The sequence below is a fragment of the Haliotis asinina genome, chromosome 10 (genome assembly GCF_037392515.1).
Source record: "Haliotis asinina isolate JCU_RB_2024 chromosome 10, JCU_Hal_asi_v2, whole genome shotgun sequence".
NCBI lineage: Eukaryota > Metazoa > Mollusca > Gastropoda > Lepetellida > Haliotidae > Haliotis > Haliotis asinina.
Genome location: NC_090289.1, coordinates 5859341 through 5876739, shown reverse-complemented (window position 1 = coordinate 5876739; position 17399 = coordinate 5859341). Strand labels below are relative to the sequence as shown.

The following is a 17399-nucleotide window of genomic DNA, read 5'->3' as shown; positions in this document are numbered from 1 at the left end:
TCATATTGTATTTTCTGTTAATGACATGAGTTCTGGATATTGTCCCTTTGTGTTAAGAATAGAAACATACAATGGTGTATTCTGTCAGTTCAGAAAATAATTACCCACATCCAGTGTGTTAGTCACCTCGATGGACCACTCCCTATCTCAGGTGGTGATATATGCGAAAGTGGCCCCCCTCCCTCCCCGCCCTAACCCCCTATCTGTGAGAGGAAGGGGATCAGATGTGCTGCTAACCATCCTAATGCTAGACTGGATGAAATCTGACACCAATTTGGCCCAAGGGAGTAAGCCTAGAGTTCACTGACGAGTGCTCCACACAAAAATACAACCCAGTGTAGCCATTTTTACACCACATCAGACTAGTCATGTTTTGGATTTAGGATACACCAGCGATCCCAAGCTTTGCAAACCAGGTAAGTGTGAAAATCTAACTGTATGTGTGTGAAAGTTTAGCGTAGGGTTGACCTGATAAACTGTAGCTCGAACCTCTGCCTGGCTGCAACTCCTCCCCTCCTCCTGTTAGGGGTATCTTTTTGACTTACTGAAAGTTAAATGGATTTCTCAGCCGGCAATGTGGTGTTCTGAAATATATTCCTGTAGTATGCTGGCACCAGCTGTGAATGTCGGCCTCTCCATGTTCCTGTGTGTGCTGCAACATAAGTGGGAAACACCAGATTTTGTTTGTATGTTGGTGAAGACTGTGTTGTTGCATGTCTATAGGTGGAGCATTGTTCTTGTGCTGGTGATAAGATATACATGCCAGGGCGTGTGACGATGCCATTGTAAGAATGGCAGGAATCAAAGTCAAGAAGTGTAGGATGCTCACACATGCATGCCCACAGCCACACACTCACGCACACACACTGATGCTGTCACAGACTTTCATCTGTTTCAGTTTGTTCATGCCATGGTATGTGTTGTGCAAGATTAGATTGTCAGAGCCAGTGATAATGTCTATAGAAGATATGAAAAGTTTATCATTTAGAGGAATAATCCCAACCCACAAAGACATTCTGAACTGACTGAGCTAAGAACAAAATTAAACACTGCTCATGTATACAATTTCTTAATGGTTTTAAGAGGATTGATTTACTTGGCTATAGATGCATAATTTAAAGAAATATTTAAATTTAAAGTGATTGCTCCATCTGATTTGTTTAACAGTGCTCAGCAATATAAGGCAACTTAATCAAGTCTGGACCAGACAATCCAATGACTGGTGTTATTTTCATTGGTCTATGCCATGAACACATACAGACACTGAACCAAGTCACAGATCTTGACTACCCTCAACATTTAGTGCCCTGTTGCAAGAGAAGCTTTTGATTTGGAACTAAACAGTAACCCAGAATTCCTTGGGATGTGTACCTGTGAAATATGAACATAAAAACCTGTCAACTCTCACATCTTTTCGGTGAGCTCACATTCCTTTAATGAAAATCACCTTCTCACAAAGTGAATACTAAATCTCACATTTTTCAATAAAAGTGCCTTCTATATATGGCTATATGATGTTCACCTCCCTTTCATATTTTGTCCTTTTTTTTTAATACAGTTGTTAAGAGCAATCTTTATAAACTTGCCAGCAGAAGCTTCCAAAATGCAGTCAATTATACTGAAAAAAAAACATTTTCAGCACCCTAGCCCTCCTGCCTAATCAGGACCTGCAGGACTGGAACTCCATCCTGGACCATCCTTGATATCCTCAGGGTATACGTTCCGAAAAGTCTCCACTATACCCTGGACGCATCTACGGGTCGGCCCCATAATTTTATTACCTCCCTTTGCTGACTCCGCTTTCTCACAGTAGCCAATCAGAGTGGTCGCCGTTATAACCGAATTTGCCAGTGTCAACAAAGGTAGCAGTTGCAACTGCGAAGGTTTGCTCGCCGTGCGACTCACCATTTGGGGAAATCATACATGCAACTTTATAGGTCCGAAACCTTTTTTAAAACATATGCAAGAAATCCATCTAATACTTTCAGAGAACCTACGCATGGTTTGTTTGCCAAGTTTAATCGGTTAGAGAATTTCAAAAGCGAAAGTAAGTTGTGATTGGTTCGCTCAAATTCCCAGCGTAGGCACCTGATTGGATAAAAAGCCAGCCAAGGGAGGTAATAAATTTATCTGGCTGAGCCGTAGATGCATCCAGGGTATAGTGGAGACTTTTCGGAACGTAGACCTTGGAGATATCGAGGATGATCCTGGACAGTCTCCAGGGTATACATTCTGATAACACTCCACTATACCCCGTGTGTTGTTTACAGCCATATACTGTAAACAGCCAAATTTTCGCGAACTTCGCGTCAGACTTCATGACATGAGAATGAAAACACGAGATAATATAGATATATCATCTACCTATTCAGGTAAGTCAATAACACAAAAACAATACAGGTGTCATTGCCCAATCACGTGTCACCGCGGGGCTAATCTATATTAACATGGCTCAATCACGTTCTATTTTCATTGCTCTGACACCTAATTAAAAATGATTAAATTCTGAAATCAATTACATTAATTTGTTGTTAGATCCATTGCAAATCTGTTTATTTTGTAACAGCTCAATTGTCATGCACCTGCGTGTCATGTAAAAACATTCAGAGACTGTAACAAGATCACCTCGCAAAAGTAAGGAGGCGCAAAAAGGTTTAGTGACCATCACTCGCGAAAAATTTAAAGTAAGACAGTTTACAGTAGCTGGAATATTGCTGAGTGCAGTGAAAAACTCATGGCCACACTGTACCCTGGATGCACAATTTTATTACCTCCCTTTGCTATCTACCCATTCTCACAGTAGCCAATCAGCTACTATCAACAAAGATAGTGGTTGCAGCCGCACAGTGTGACTCCAATTTGGGGTAAATCATGCAGACAAACTGACAGTTGCGAAAGTTTTAAAATATATATGCAAGACCTACTTCTACCTGTTCAGGTACCTCTGCATCAATTCTGTTGCCAATGTTAATTGGTTAGATAATTTAAAAAGCAGTAGTGAGTTTTGATTCTTACGCTCAACTTCCAAGTGTAGACATCTGATTTAGTAAAAAGCCAATTGAGGGAGGTATTAAAATCAACAGTTCGAGCCATAGATGCATCCAGGGTATAGTGGAGAGTTATCAGAACCTACACCCTTGAGATTATTGAGGATGCTGAACTGCAGCTTTTAATAGTTCTTAGGTCACATTGGGTTGACTGCTGTGGTCATATAAGATTTGATTGTTTACAGGCTGCGCTCGCATCACAGGACTTATGCTGAATTTGACACTAGGCAACGAACAATTACGTTTTTGTGCATTAGATGAGTGGTTGTTGCCGAATATGCTTCCCTTTTTTGCAAACACTTGGTGTCATCACTGATATTTATTGATCCATTCATGTAATGTTCACCACTGTTTAGCTGTTATACTCAGTGGAACCTGTTATGGGTGATAACCAAGACTGATTATTCTCTGTCTCTGAATGTACATGCCATTCACCCAGAGCTGTCATCAAAGGGGACTGAATCAGCATGAAGTTTATTTCTTGACTCTGTTCAATTGAACATGTAGAGAACTTGGCTCATTTGGTGTTATATCTCCTCTTCTGACTTTATTCAAATAATCCTGGGCAAGTCGGATTCAGTCAAACACAAATCAGTATTTTATGATTAAGAAAAATGTGGTGTTATTAAGGTAAGCGACTAACTGTCGATGGATGTTAGTATTCTTAACAAGTTTCATTAGAAATTTTACATACTGAAATCTGCAGCAAAGTTCCTGTTTGAAATACTGTTTCAGTGTAGTAGGGTTTATTTCTTATTATTTCCTGCAGCAGTCCAACAGCTGCAGCCTTTGGTGTCCCCATTTCATACCTTTTGGGATACAGTCAAGATTGCTTTTCCTGAAATATATTCAGAGAGCATCAGGACACTTTTGCTCAGTTGTTTGATCGTTGTTGCAACATTTTCAGGCTCAGTACAGGTTTAGAGAAGTGGTATGGTAGTGGTGTTTCCAAATTTGACACATCAGTGAAAACCATCATGTCCAGTGCAGTCTGATTAAATATTCCATGGACAATTGACTTGCGATTGCATGTGTTTGTGCTGGGTGCAGAAAAAAATACCTCACCTATTCACAAACACCTGGTATCATCACTCTATGAACTGATACATCAAGTCAGAATCGTACAATGACATCTACTTTTAGTTTTTAGTATTTTTAATTAATAAGAATTCATCACCTTTTATGTGCAATACATGAAAAGGAAATGTCTGTGAAGTTGGAACTCTGAAGACATGACGCCTTTATGGATAACAGCTTCTTTTTGCTCAAAGAAGTATGCATAAAAGTGCCATGTCTTTGTGTTTAATAGTGATATATAAACACTGGCCGATAATATAACTGAAATGATACTAGGACACAGCTTTTGCCAGAGATTTACCATGGTTATTGAAAGGATTTTGGGGCTTTTATTGGAGTGAGATGTTCTTCATGTTTTTGGAAAAGAGTTAACAAGATTGGTTAGGAGACGTGTTCATTTCGCCAGACAGAACTATGACATGTGACACATGCACTTGAAGAACCCCTGAAGTCAAGGAATGCTGGCCTTGCACAACTACTACATATGACTAAAGTGTTCCAGTGACTCTCGGTGTAAAGTATATGGAACTATAACACTATGCTACAAATCTTCTTGTATGAGCAACCAAAACCTGTAGCATGTCACAAGATGACTGTCACTGGCTGACAGCTAAGGTGAAATGGAGTTTAACATATCAACATGTGCTAGTGAGTGTAACCGAGTTTACTTGTCCAGTAGTAAGTATGGTTTTGTGCTGCTTTTAGCAATATTCCAGCAATGTCATGGCGGGGAACACCAGAATCTACTTATCCACACTTATGATGGTCGTACCAATATAATGTTAGTTGACCGAGATACCTTGTGTTTGCCATGGATTACTCGCTCACACACAGAATGATGTCTCCAAGCCAACAAATACTTGTTTGATCCCTTAATGATCAGTGGTAGGCAGGAAAACAAAAAGTATCATCTTTCAGCATCTTTTGATGTGACTACTGACTGTCTTTTTTTTCTTTCCTGGCATATGCTCTAGCAGCCAGTCTACCAAAAGCTCTGAACACATTTTTGAAGTGAACTATTCTGCAAAGCTACTAGTCTGTCTCACAGTCCCAGAATCACTGCTTTGCTCTCCCTTGTAATGCTACAGCAAGTTTAGATTCCTTTAGGTTCAGGAATTTCCCATCTGACCGGGACTCCTTTTCATTTTAAATGGATTTATTTGTAACATTCAAAATTATATATTTTCAGAGATCAGGCATCAGTCTACCAGTATTGGTGATTGTAAGACATGACTGAAACCTCTTATCATTGCTTGTCAAGCTACAGTTTATAGGTTAGGAATGGAAGGCAGCCTCTTTTTAATCAAAAGTCCTCCATCACTGTCACAATTTTCTTTTTATGTTTACAGCTGAAATAGAATCTATCATGTGTAGATGTTTTACTGATGCCTGAGAAACAAGATTCTCCAGTGTAAGCTGAAAGCATTCAGCATTGTTCATTGTATGTTGGCCTGTCTCTTAAATTGTGATTTGGTGCTGAAATGGTGCCAATGTTTGTCATCTATTCTCAATCAGCAGACTTTCAGTTCTAAAATAGATGTAAGTTTGGGCTTCAAGCTTTTTGTAGGCTGAAGATCACATTTTGAAATTGTCTAAACATCATCATCCTTGGAGAAACAACATGGAAGGGAGTAAGTTGGCATGACTGGAACTCCACTGATGATTGTAATAATAAATTTCAGTTTTACTACAACAGAAAAATTTAACCTCATGTTTAGAAATAATCATCCAAATAGAATAGAAATAATTTGTTACCATATGTGTATCTTCAAACAAATATAGAAGGTTTTCTTGACTGTCATTATTATGCAAATTATATCATATGTCCTGTTAATGTGATTTCTTGTTTATGTAACACCTAGTATCTAACTAATTGTTATGATAATTATCATCTGTGTGTATATCTGTATCTTTGTACCTTTTATGTTTATATTCATATTTTATAGAATTTTGCCACTTTTCTTTATGGAATGCTATGCAATATCTTATCTTATCTTATCTTATCTTATCTTATCTTATCTTATCTTATCTTATCTTATCTTATGTCATACTGGCATAAGAGATTGACTCTCACTGAATCACAAATCATGAGATTTGAATATTACATCTTAAACTGTTAGTTGTAAGATGATTGCAATAACTGCATGAGAAATGCAGAATCTCAGACTCCTCTGTAAATGCAAGATATTCACTCTCTTATGATATAAGATATTTTCAGCATTCCATGTAGAAACAGTGACAATATTCTATTAACCACATAAACAAGATAAATATTGAAACAGAGAGTAACAGGACATATGTAAGATAAGATATTTTCTTGCTCAAATGTTCTAAACAGAAACAGTGTCAAGTTTCTTTAAACTACATAAACATATAGTTTATATGAAATTTATATGTAATGAAACAGAGTAACAAAATAGATGATAATACAAAGGTAAGATAAGCTACAGCATTCCCCAACAGCAAGAGATCCAGTAGTACTGACACTAACAATTGGGGTTTCTCACTACTTGTGTTCTGTAGAAGTATCTCCCTTTAGGAAAAAGGAACCGGAACTGGAACCTCTTTGAAGGTGAAAGGTTTGAATTTTTTGTCAGCGTCACTGTCATGGCATACGAGTGAGGAGAAATTTGAGTAGGACTTGAAGCATTATCGTCAGCAGTACATGATGTATCTCACATTCAGACATTCAATCTCTTGAAACAGATGCTCCAGTTATTTAAAACACTGATGGAGATGTAACTGGAACAGAATCTAAATAAATCTGTGTTCTTTTTTATCTGATCATGACATATTTTAGCCTTCTTTTCCTAAAAGGAATACAAACAAGTGTTGATTCTGTATTGATGTCAACATTGGGTGATAGTAGACATCTTGTTATATAGATTGTCATAGTAACAGAGGTCTTGAAATATATATGTAGGACCAAATATTGCAACAAAGACAAATATCTAATGCAAAGATGTATATTCCTGTAAATCTTCATACCAAACCCTATCATTTCATGTGACATTAATGTATTTTGAGACTTTCAAGGATAGCCAGAGTCTCTCTGGACCACATTCCTGGTAACCTTATAGATGCTTCATACCATACAGTTGACATCTGCTTCAATCATTCTTTGTATATGAACTAGCAATTCAGTCCCTAAACCACATTATGTCCCCTACTGCCTAGCCCTCCCTGGCAAAGCTCTAAATGAAGCATGTCTAAATGCTCTAGATTTCTTCCGGGTCTTCATTTCAAATTAGATGTTACTATGACAATGAGACTTTATATGTCTTCAACATGGAGAGATGCTACCAGGCATTTGCATTATTAGAGGAATGTATACAGTACTTGCCTATTATTAACTCACTGAACAAGTTTACATTCCATCAACATTTGATTTCAAAACTTGAAATGAAAATTGTCCACTTCTGCCTGATTACTATGTATTGTTTTAATGAACACCCCTGCTTTGTAAATGTTCATATTGAAAAAAAAGTAGACAAGACAATAAAATTGATGGAGTAATAGCCCAGATGAACCTATGACGTATCCCATTTGCATGGATTGATGCTCAGATGCTGTTGATAACCGGATTGCCTGGTCCAGCCTTGATTGTTCACAGACTGACGCCATATAGTTGGAATATTGCAACAACAAACCAACCAACCCAGAGGATACATTTTTGGACATGCTGTAAGAAATATCAATTTTGTTTACTGATGACAGATATAAACATGTTGTTTGTAGATAATCACTGATGATGTCATTTGATACTGTCACACAACAATTCCTTGGTGTTTGGAAAGGTTTGATACATTCAGGCCCGAAATTGTCTGAATGGCATTATTCTGAAGTAAGTATGCTTCAATAATATACAGTATACACCTAATATGTTCAGTGTGCAGTATTGGTTTGTGTGCAGAGAAAACTCCAGCATGTGTGTTTACACAGACTCAGATGGGCCACACATCTCCTGCACAATTACCAGGCCAGTATTGTTTCTAGGATGTTGGATATTTGAGAAAAGGTGAGAAATAATTGATGTAACTTATGCTTAGCTACCCGTGTTTATTTGAACATGTTGAGCCTGCAGCTAGTGGGCGGAGGAGGAGAGGAACATTTGGACCCTATTGTTCTTAGCCCTTATGTATCCTTGTCTCAACATTGTATACTCCTGCGGCTTAGACATTCTGGAGTTTCGTTGAAAATGTATCTCTAAATGGTTTGTAAGAAGTTTCTATTTGTTTTATTGTCCATCTGATAACATTTCAAGTGTTTTTGTTCATGTTACATTTTTTAAAAGTTGTGAATGTACAAAAGCTTTTTCATGTTGCTGATTTATTTTGAAGAAATTTGCTTTTGGTGGCTCACTTAAGACGTTGAAAGAAAGAGTTTCTTGGTGGATCTCTGCCAAAAGACAACTGGAAGTTGTAGACATTGCCTTTGATGAAAGTTGGTGTTGTACAAGTGCTGACTGATGGGACGTTTATTGTGGAGTAGCTGTAACTTCCTGTATATATACACTGCTGTCACACACAAATCACAGTACTGATAGTTTAATGTTTCAGAAATGTTTTTGACAGTCCCTTCTTTCAACCATAGCCACATGTTCAATGGTAGGGGGAAACTGTTCTTTGGTTTAAGAAGTAAATATCATGAAGGATAGATGTAGCAGGTGGGATATTCTAGGATGTGCGGACGTGGGAGGATGGGCCAGGGATGGGGAGGATGTTGAGATTTTTGTTTGGGGGGTTAGGAAGATTGTCTTATATTTGGCTATTGCTTTGATGGAATGATTATGTGGATGTTGAAAGAGTGTCTAGGTAAGGTGTTAAGTTGCTTTTAGCTGGGGACGCAACAAATTGACATCACACATTGTACCCATGTGGGGAATCTGACCATGTGGGTGTGATTGCTGTGGGGGTGGATGTTGGTGTGTGTGTGTATGTGGATGTAGATATGAGCATCTTTTGGTGCATTGTGTTTGCTGTTGGTATTTACCTATGAAGATCCAGGTTAGAATTGGTCTTCAGCAACCAATGCTTTGCTACTCCTTGAAGATCGATGTTTGAGTTTGTCTTCAGCAACCTGTGCTTGTCTACTCCTTGAAGAGCCTGGTTAGAATTGGTCTTCAGCAACTCAAGCTTGTCATAAGAGGTGACTAACAGGATCAGGTGGTCAAGCTTGCCAACATGGTTGACACATATCATATCATAATTACTCAGATTTGATGGGCATGTTGTTGATCACTTGATTGTCTGTTTCAGACTTTATCATTTACAGACAACTGCCAAATAGATGGAGTATTGTTGAGAGCAGTGTTAACCAATGAACTAGCAAACAAACAACAAAGTGGTGTTGTTGGTTTGGCTATACATGATATATAGGAGTGTTCTCAAAAGTTATATATGCCGTTTAAGGGAAAATAAACAAGAAGAATTTGTTTTTGCATTATCGTCATCTGCAGTATCTGAGCTGTGTGCCTTCTGTCTTAAGATTTGTTGAGCATGAGAGTGTCAACACGAGTGATTTATTTCATTCTGACAATTTCTTCAACATTGACAGCTGTGGCCATTTCTTTGGCAGTTTCGTCATGGCTAAGAAGGTTACATGCTGCCAGATTTAGTGCTCACCTTTTGTCTTCTCTGTACCATCTGTGTGAAATACAGTATCAGATTTATTTCCCAGGTTTAATAAACCATTTTACATTTTACAGATGGCAATGACAGTATTTTCCTTGTGTTTTTTTATGTTCAAATTTAAAAACTCTCAGGGTGTAGCTTTTTTTAGAGGTGAAAATCACATGTGATGTGCCATATGCTATGGATATTTTCCCTTTTACCCTTTTGTATTTGTGTCAAAATATATTAAGTCTTCTCACAGTTTTACAATTGTCATGATGTACTGTGTGTTACTGTAAATTTGCTGAATGTTGAAGACCCAAAAAATGAGTCGGTAAAAGGGGGATCAGCTTATCTACAGGTTTCTTTTTCGTCAAACATTTTTTTTCTTGTAAGAAAACGACACTGTATCGCTTCACATCAATGAAGAGGTGAAGAAGACTTTGTCAGTAAAGACGTCAGATTTGCAATTTAACATCACTAGTTAAGATTATTTACGTTTACCAGTTCATTCCCAGTACAATTTTGAAAGGTAATGGTCAGTATGTTAATATGATTAAGTTACGCACATAGCAAAGTTCTTTCACGTTTCTATTATGGGATACAGCAATGTTATTATTGGCCAATTTCAATTACTTTCATTTCCTCAATGTTTCGCCATTATCTTGATGTTCACATTATGGGAGAACATGAGCTACTGATCAGCTCTTCAAGGTTCCTTCAGTTCACGTGAAATATTATCTCCTCTCCTCGCATTGGTTAACAGTTTCATCCATTATACAAGTACCAAGTTATGAATATTGAAGGTGCAACCAACATCTGGTTTGAACATCAAATGTTCCAAGATGGTTGTGCCTGCGTAAGTAATCATATGAACTGCCATTAAACCCAGGGAAAGCCATTAATCCCCCTTAAAGGACCACGGTTCACTTGCTTTATGTCATTGGATAAAACATGATCAAGACGTTTTTCTTTTAAGGTTGCCACTGAAGCCATTTGGGAGCCATTTCTCAGAGCATGGTGCTAGCGCAAACTTCTGTAAAATTGGGAGCAGTCTGACGGTAAACTAATTTTTTTTTATGTTTTTGAATCAGGCATATGAATTTTTTAAAAGAGAAAACTTCCATTCTGGCAATAGATATGTCATTTGCTCACTGGGAGTGGTGTTTTTATATGTTTGTATTTTTTCTCTGTAAATGTCAGCGAAATTACTTCTTACAAATCATGGGTAGTTTAATTCACTGAGTGTGGCAAAAACCTGTTCATGTGGTATAATCACTTGTGTTATCTGATCGGTCAGAATATGTCAGAAGCAGTGTGTTGCACACTTTTGATCTGAAACATGGTTAGCGTGCAAAACAATGCCTAGGAATGTATTTTCTATTTTCCAAAAAAACATTTTTATAGACACAAAATGCCTAGAGCCTTATCAGTGATGGTGAAAGCTGTGAAAATTAGTGAATGAAAGAACACCTCCAGTAAGAAATCTCTGCCCAAACAAAATCCAGTGACTATTGCATTAACTAATGGCGATACCATGTCCTCTTCCTGTCATATATCACAAACACATGCAAAGCCAAGTTAACTGTTCTAAAAATAACACTACATTTGACATTGTTTTGGTCAGTGATGTGTCAAATTTTGTAATATTTTGCACATCTGCTTCAAACATTAAGTTTAAAAATTTGAGTTTTCACACTTTTGAAGTTTTAGGCTGACTGACTTATCTTCTGAAACAGACTAAGTAATGTTACAATTTTAAGAAGTTCATCTACTAAATTCATTAAAATTAGTAACCTTATTATTATTATAGGATATTAATATAGCACATATATCCATGCAAATAGTGCTTGCTGAAGGCATTGGTATTTTTTCCCTCAATCATTTGATATCAGCACATCATATTATCAATCTCAACTCCCTTGGGATCATACAAAGTGGTGATATGAATGATATGGTTTTGCTTGAAGACTGTTTTTTGTCTCAGATGGTTTTGAGCTGATGTCCACTGCTTATGTTCCAGTTGAAGATATTAAATTGTAGAAATGCTGACTTTACACGTCTTTAAGACAGACATTTTAATGTATGAATCAGTCTACTTAGGATATAGCTGATAACTACAATTCGTTTTATGTAAATGTAAATTGCTTGGATGGCACTGGTCTGTAAATAATCAAATCTGGATGATCAACAACATGAACATTGATCTACACAGTTGACATGATGACATGTCAACCAAGTCAGCGAGTCTGACCTCATAATCCCTTTAATTGCCTCTTACAACAAGTTATCAGTTGCTGAAGACCAGTTCTAACCATGGTTTTCACTGGTCTGTGAGTAGGTACATGAGTGAGTCAGTACTGGAAGAAACTGTGTATAGAAGACGGAATAGGCAGCTTGGGGAACTGTTTTAGTCAGTGTCGATGTAGAATGGGGAGGGGGGTTGGCGAGGGAAATATGTCCTTGATATGTACATGTTAGCTGTAGAGAATGTGTCCCTTTCTCCTGCCAGATGCCTATCATCATGTGTTCTGATACGATCCCTATCCTGGTGTTGTTTCCAGGTTTGTTAGCACCACATTTTTATCTTTGCTAAAGGTTTCCGCAAAATTGGTCAAAATCCTGTTAGAAATAATGCTTCCCTCCAATATCAGTCCCACGTATGCTGGTCTGCCTTCAGTTGCTCACCATCTATAGCCTGATTTTATATTGTGTTGTTTTGAAATGATTTAACATTTTAAACTAAACTCAAACTATTTTGAATCGATTTGTGATATTCTAGACGCAATACTGTCCTTCACTGACAGGGTTTTAGACAAGTATTAGTAATATATATTTATTTTGTCGTCACGATATTGCCGAGATATTACAAATGACATTAAAAATTAACTCACTGACTCCTACAATATGAGGGACCCTATCTGGGACCCACAGACAGCATTAAAACCATAGGATCACTTGTTCAGTGACTCCTTCTCAAACATACATACATGTTTTCAGTTTCACTTGACATAAATGCAAAAAGACTTTTCATGTATATTTGTGGCCAGATATCCACTAGCAGTGGGAGACCTCCAGTTCAGTTTATACAGGGGTGACTTGTTAGCTGCAGGATAAATACAAGTCCATCACAGATTTCAACCTTTAATGCCTGCACTCTATCAGTCTTATCACAGTTAATTACACTTCCAGTGTCTTTGGGTAGTTCCTGCCATAAGGCCATGTTCTGTGGTATGTCTGGAATATGACATTTTAATGCTGTCTTCCCACCAACAAGCTTTGCTGGAAACTTTGGATTTACTTAAAATGTTGTAAATACCATCCTGTGTAATAGATTGTTTTGCATCATGACTGTGTGTTCAGATAAATATTTCACACTGTCAAATAATGACATTATCAATATGATTTCAGGCAAGAAATACTATTTCGTCATTGAACATGAGAAGAAATATATGTGTATTTTGGTTAAGATGCAGTACATACACGTAAGTTCACTAAGAATTTGATGGGCATAAGGGGATATCTTTATGACGTTATCAACAGAGTGTATATCCCAAAGACATTGAATGCATTATAAATATTAAGCAACCATAATTTTAGTATACAACTCAGAGGACTCTCTACATATTAAACTATGAAAAACACTTCCGACTTAACTGTAATAAACACAATCAAGAAAAATTATACTTTTCGAAAAAAAAAAAAAATTCTACTACAAATGTAAACGTCCTTAATCTAAACGTCCTATCTTACCCTGGACTATGAGTTGCCTTTGTTACTAAACATTCGAAACAAAATTTATCTTCTGAATGAGGCTGAATTAAATAAGAGAAAGCAAAACCTGGTGATTTGACTGTTCATTTCAATTAAGGATTAAAGGTGACCTGCAACATAAAACATAACTTTGCAGATTGTGATACCTTTCAATAAATCCGATGAAAAAAATGCCCACAAAGTCAGAGTTAAAAAAATTCACTAATTTTACCCCCAGCTGTGGGAGAAACATGGTTTCAGCAGCTATGCTGCCCTGCACTCATGTCTTTACACTGAATAAGTTCGTGGAGCTTGAACCAGTATGCCTGCCCAGACTATGATGTCATGAGCAATCGTCTAATCTTGGTTGTGAACAGGAACAAGTAAATAATCTACTCGTTACATGAAAAAAAAACTGGTTGATTGTGAAAACTCAATGTCTGGTTTATTGACACCTATATGTCTGCCTGTCAGCTAATGACAGTATGCAAGGCACAACTTCAATAACTGATGCCAGGCAGTCTGAAATTAACACCTATCAGGCTGATAAAGAAAGAGCTGGGTAAGCGTATCTGCAAATGAACCAGTGGCCAATGAAAAGGCCTTGTTACACTTGAGTGCACACTCACCAACTCTGACTTGGTTCAGTATTGCGGATGTTTCATTTCAAGGGAGGTAAACCCAAGTACAAAATTTTGCACTATGGATTTGCAATTATACGCTTATAATTTTGTTTATTTGTTTTTTCTTAATCATCAATACATATTATGTATCATAAATAAGTGATAACTGTGTTTTAATTATATTTGATTGGTTGCATGTGACCTTTAATCACCATCAAACCTTTTGATGAAGTTTGTAAACCCTTTATTAATATCAAAATCAATCATTTATTTTTATATCAGGCTCTGACAGTAGTTTGAAAAGATCATGTAGGATCATGATGTCCTGATGGATATATGTGCTGTTAGTATTCCATTTAAACTAATGACAGTCAGAAGCCAAAGGTTTGGTTTGGTGTAAAAAAAAGTACAAAGACAATTGACATAGGAGGTTTTCCTCAGACTGTTATCAACCAGACTGCTCCTATGGATCATTTGGGGTTTTTTTATGAACAGTTGCTCAGAACTTTCTGAAATAACATACTCATGACAGCACATCCATCATTCCTGGTTGCACATATGTTATCCTCCATGTCTCTCTGAAAGTTTGAAATGAGATGGTTCACACGAGGGTATTCCTTCACTAAGTATGAAGCAGATGGTTGACATAGGAGGTATTCCTGCAGTAGGAATGAACTAAATATTTGACATAGGGGGATATTATGGCACTAGGTGTGAACCAGATGGTTGACGTGGGGGATATTCTTTCAATAGGTATGAAGCAGATGGTTGACATAGGAGTATTCCTGCAATAGGTATGAAGCAGATACGAAATAACCCAATTAAAGCCTTGATTAGTTTTTCATGAGTTCATGAGTTATGCTACAAGGCATGAAAGGTTCTGTGAAGTGAGGAACACTAGGAAGTATGTGGATGACATGAACTGCAGTAATCATCTCTGAGTCAGCAAAGCTTTGACTACCTAATCTGTGGAGTATGATGAGTTATCAAGTCTCCAGGTTTTATGGCAGTTGCTCATTAGGAAACTGGGCAGCCTACACGCCATCCTTCAGGTATTGGGAGGAGACTAAGGAATGAATGCTAGGATCTGGGTTCATTTGTGTCATGACATTTGCAATTTCAAATGGAAAAGCAGGTTATATACGAGGTTGCATTGTCCTTCAAAAAAGTAAGAATGATTAAGTCTGATTTTATCAAAGGTCTGTCGGCTCGTTAGATTTGTATGACGGTTCCATGACGGTTCACTGGTTGGGAATGGTTTATAATGGCATCTGGTCTGGGGTTTCTCTTCACTTGATTTATGCCTGTTACTCTACCTACCTATAACAACTTTCATCATGTCAGTCACTGGATTTTCTGGTTCAGACTTGATCATGAAGACTTTCATCTTATGGCTGTAATGTATTGTGATATGTTGAGATTGCAGTGTAAAACATTACTAATAGTCTTTAAGGCAATAATTTGTTGAGTTCATAATGATCATATTGTGTCCTTCAGTGTTGTTGAGTAAAATGTCTGCACAAGTAAATTTGCTTGTTTTAAGGATTTATCTAGAATACACTCATCACCTTATCATTCATAAGGGTTTGATAACAAGTCTACAATTCAGGCAACACTACAGATTCATGTGCAGCATCTTCAGGTGAACAAACACATCTTTTCCTTCATACATTTAGAACGACTTCATTATTTTAGAACTTATAAAATTGTTTTCATCAAATTTATTTGATGTTTGGTCGTAAAAGGTCAAACTTTTTTTTTTATATAATGGGGGAATGAAAACCTTCAGATACAAACAATTTTTGTTTCATACAGAGACCTGCTATGAAAGCAGGTAAAATGAAGTGTGCTCCTTACCCCGTTCTCAAAAAGCTGTGTCCGCCCCTATGTCTAATGCTAATCTTTTTCTGCACTATCCCAATGTTTCACAGGTTTGAATAATGTTCTGGTTCATATTATTTGTTGTCATGTTTACAAGATTAATACGCATTTCTAAATGGCAGTCATCGTTAAACCTTTCACCAACTAGAATGTTTCAAGAATCTTGTGAATTGTATTGAACAAATCAGCTGTATTCTTCATTCTTAGAGTTCAAAAATTAAAATATTTACTGTAATTCAATGTAAACTTTAGTATTTTCTTTGAGGAAGAAAATCAAAGGTTCAGTGAGCAATCAGGTGTACAAAGAATGGGAACAATAGTCACTGTGTCTTAACTGGCCCACTTAGACCCCAAGGGAGCTATGAAAGCCAGCCTGAGGTCAGGGGTCGGATGAATGTGATCATGAGGACAAACAGACTTGTGCTAATTGGTCATAAACACATTTGGAACAGGACAGGGTAACCAGTGTAAACATCTCCAGGAATGTTGTTGTATTCTCTGAGGCTGCAACGCCTCTGATAATGTCTTTACTGCCGGACATTCCATGGTTCAGTACCGTGGCATTGCCTAACACCTCTCATGCTGATAGGAATGTGATGCTGTGAAGGGTCTGTTAGCATCTGAATGACATGCTTCATTATGAAAGCATGTGTCTTCATAGAGAAAGGCAATATTGTACCATCAAACATGGCTGCTGATATGGAACATCAGAGATTCAAGAATTCTTTGGCTTTTTGTTCAACAGAGTTCTACAATATATGGAGAAACTATACCATAATGTGACATTTATTAGCTGGCACCATGTGAAGATATTTGGCCTGTGCACAATGGAACTATGTCTAACGAATGCTGATATCGGCATGGTCATGAGATAAGGTGCCATAATTAATGGTTATCACGATGTCGGGATGTGTGATGATTGGTGTCTTCAGTGTTAGGGAAAGAGAAAGGTCTTCCAGGAATAAGCCAAGCAAAAGCACGTTTGAATTATTGTTATACTGGCAATACAATCTAGGCATTCAGTTTACATAGAAGGTTTGTGTTATACAAAAACTGACAGCAAACATTCCATATTCTATCAAAATCATGTGTAAGTAATCACTGCATGATCTTTTAATATTTTGGTATATGAAGAGTGAAAAGTACAGATACTGTAGAGGCAGAACCTAGTTAGGGAATAATTTATTTGTGTTTGACAAATTGGGGAAGTATACTGGTTGTTATATAGCCACAATATAAGTTGTTCACTGGTCATTGGGCAATGTACCCTCAAGGTTTGTTTATGTTCCCCGAGCCACAGGGCCAGTTACCAGGGGAACATAAACAAACCTCCAGCTGCAGGGCGAGGGACCACGGGAACATAAACAAACCTTGAGGGTTCATGAGCCCATGGACCCCGGAGGGAC

General features: G+C 37.4%; 1 protein-coding gene across 2 annotated transcripts in view; it reads left to right on the top strand.

The window, feature by feature from the left end:
* Nucleotides 1-345: 345 nt before the first annotated feature.
* Nucleotides 346-17399, top strand: part of LOC137299201 (zinc finger protein GLI4-like) — a 120601-nt gene continuing 103547 nt past the window's right edge. For both annotated transcript variants that reach the window (XM_067831788.1, XM_067831785.1), the window contains exon 1: nt 346-416. The gene's annotated coding sequence lies outside the window, so the exon portion shown is untranslated. The remainder of the gene's footprint in view (nt 417-17399) is intronic.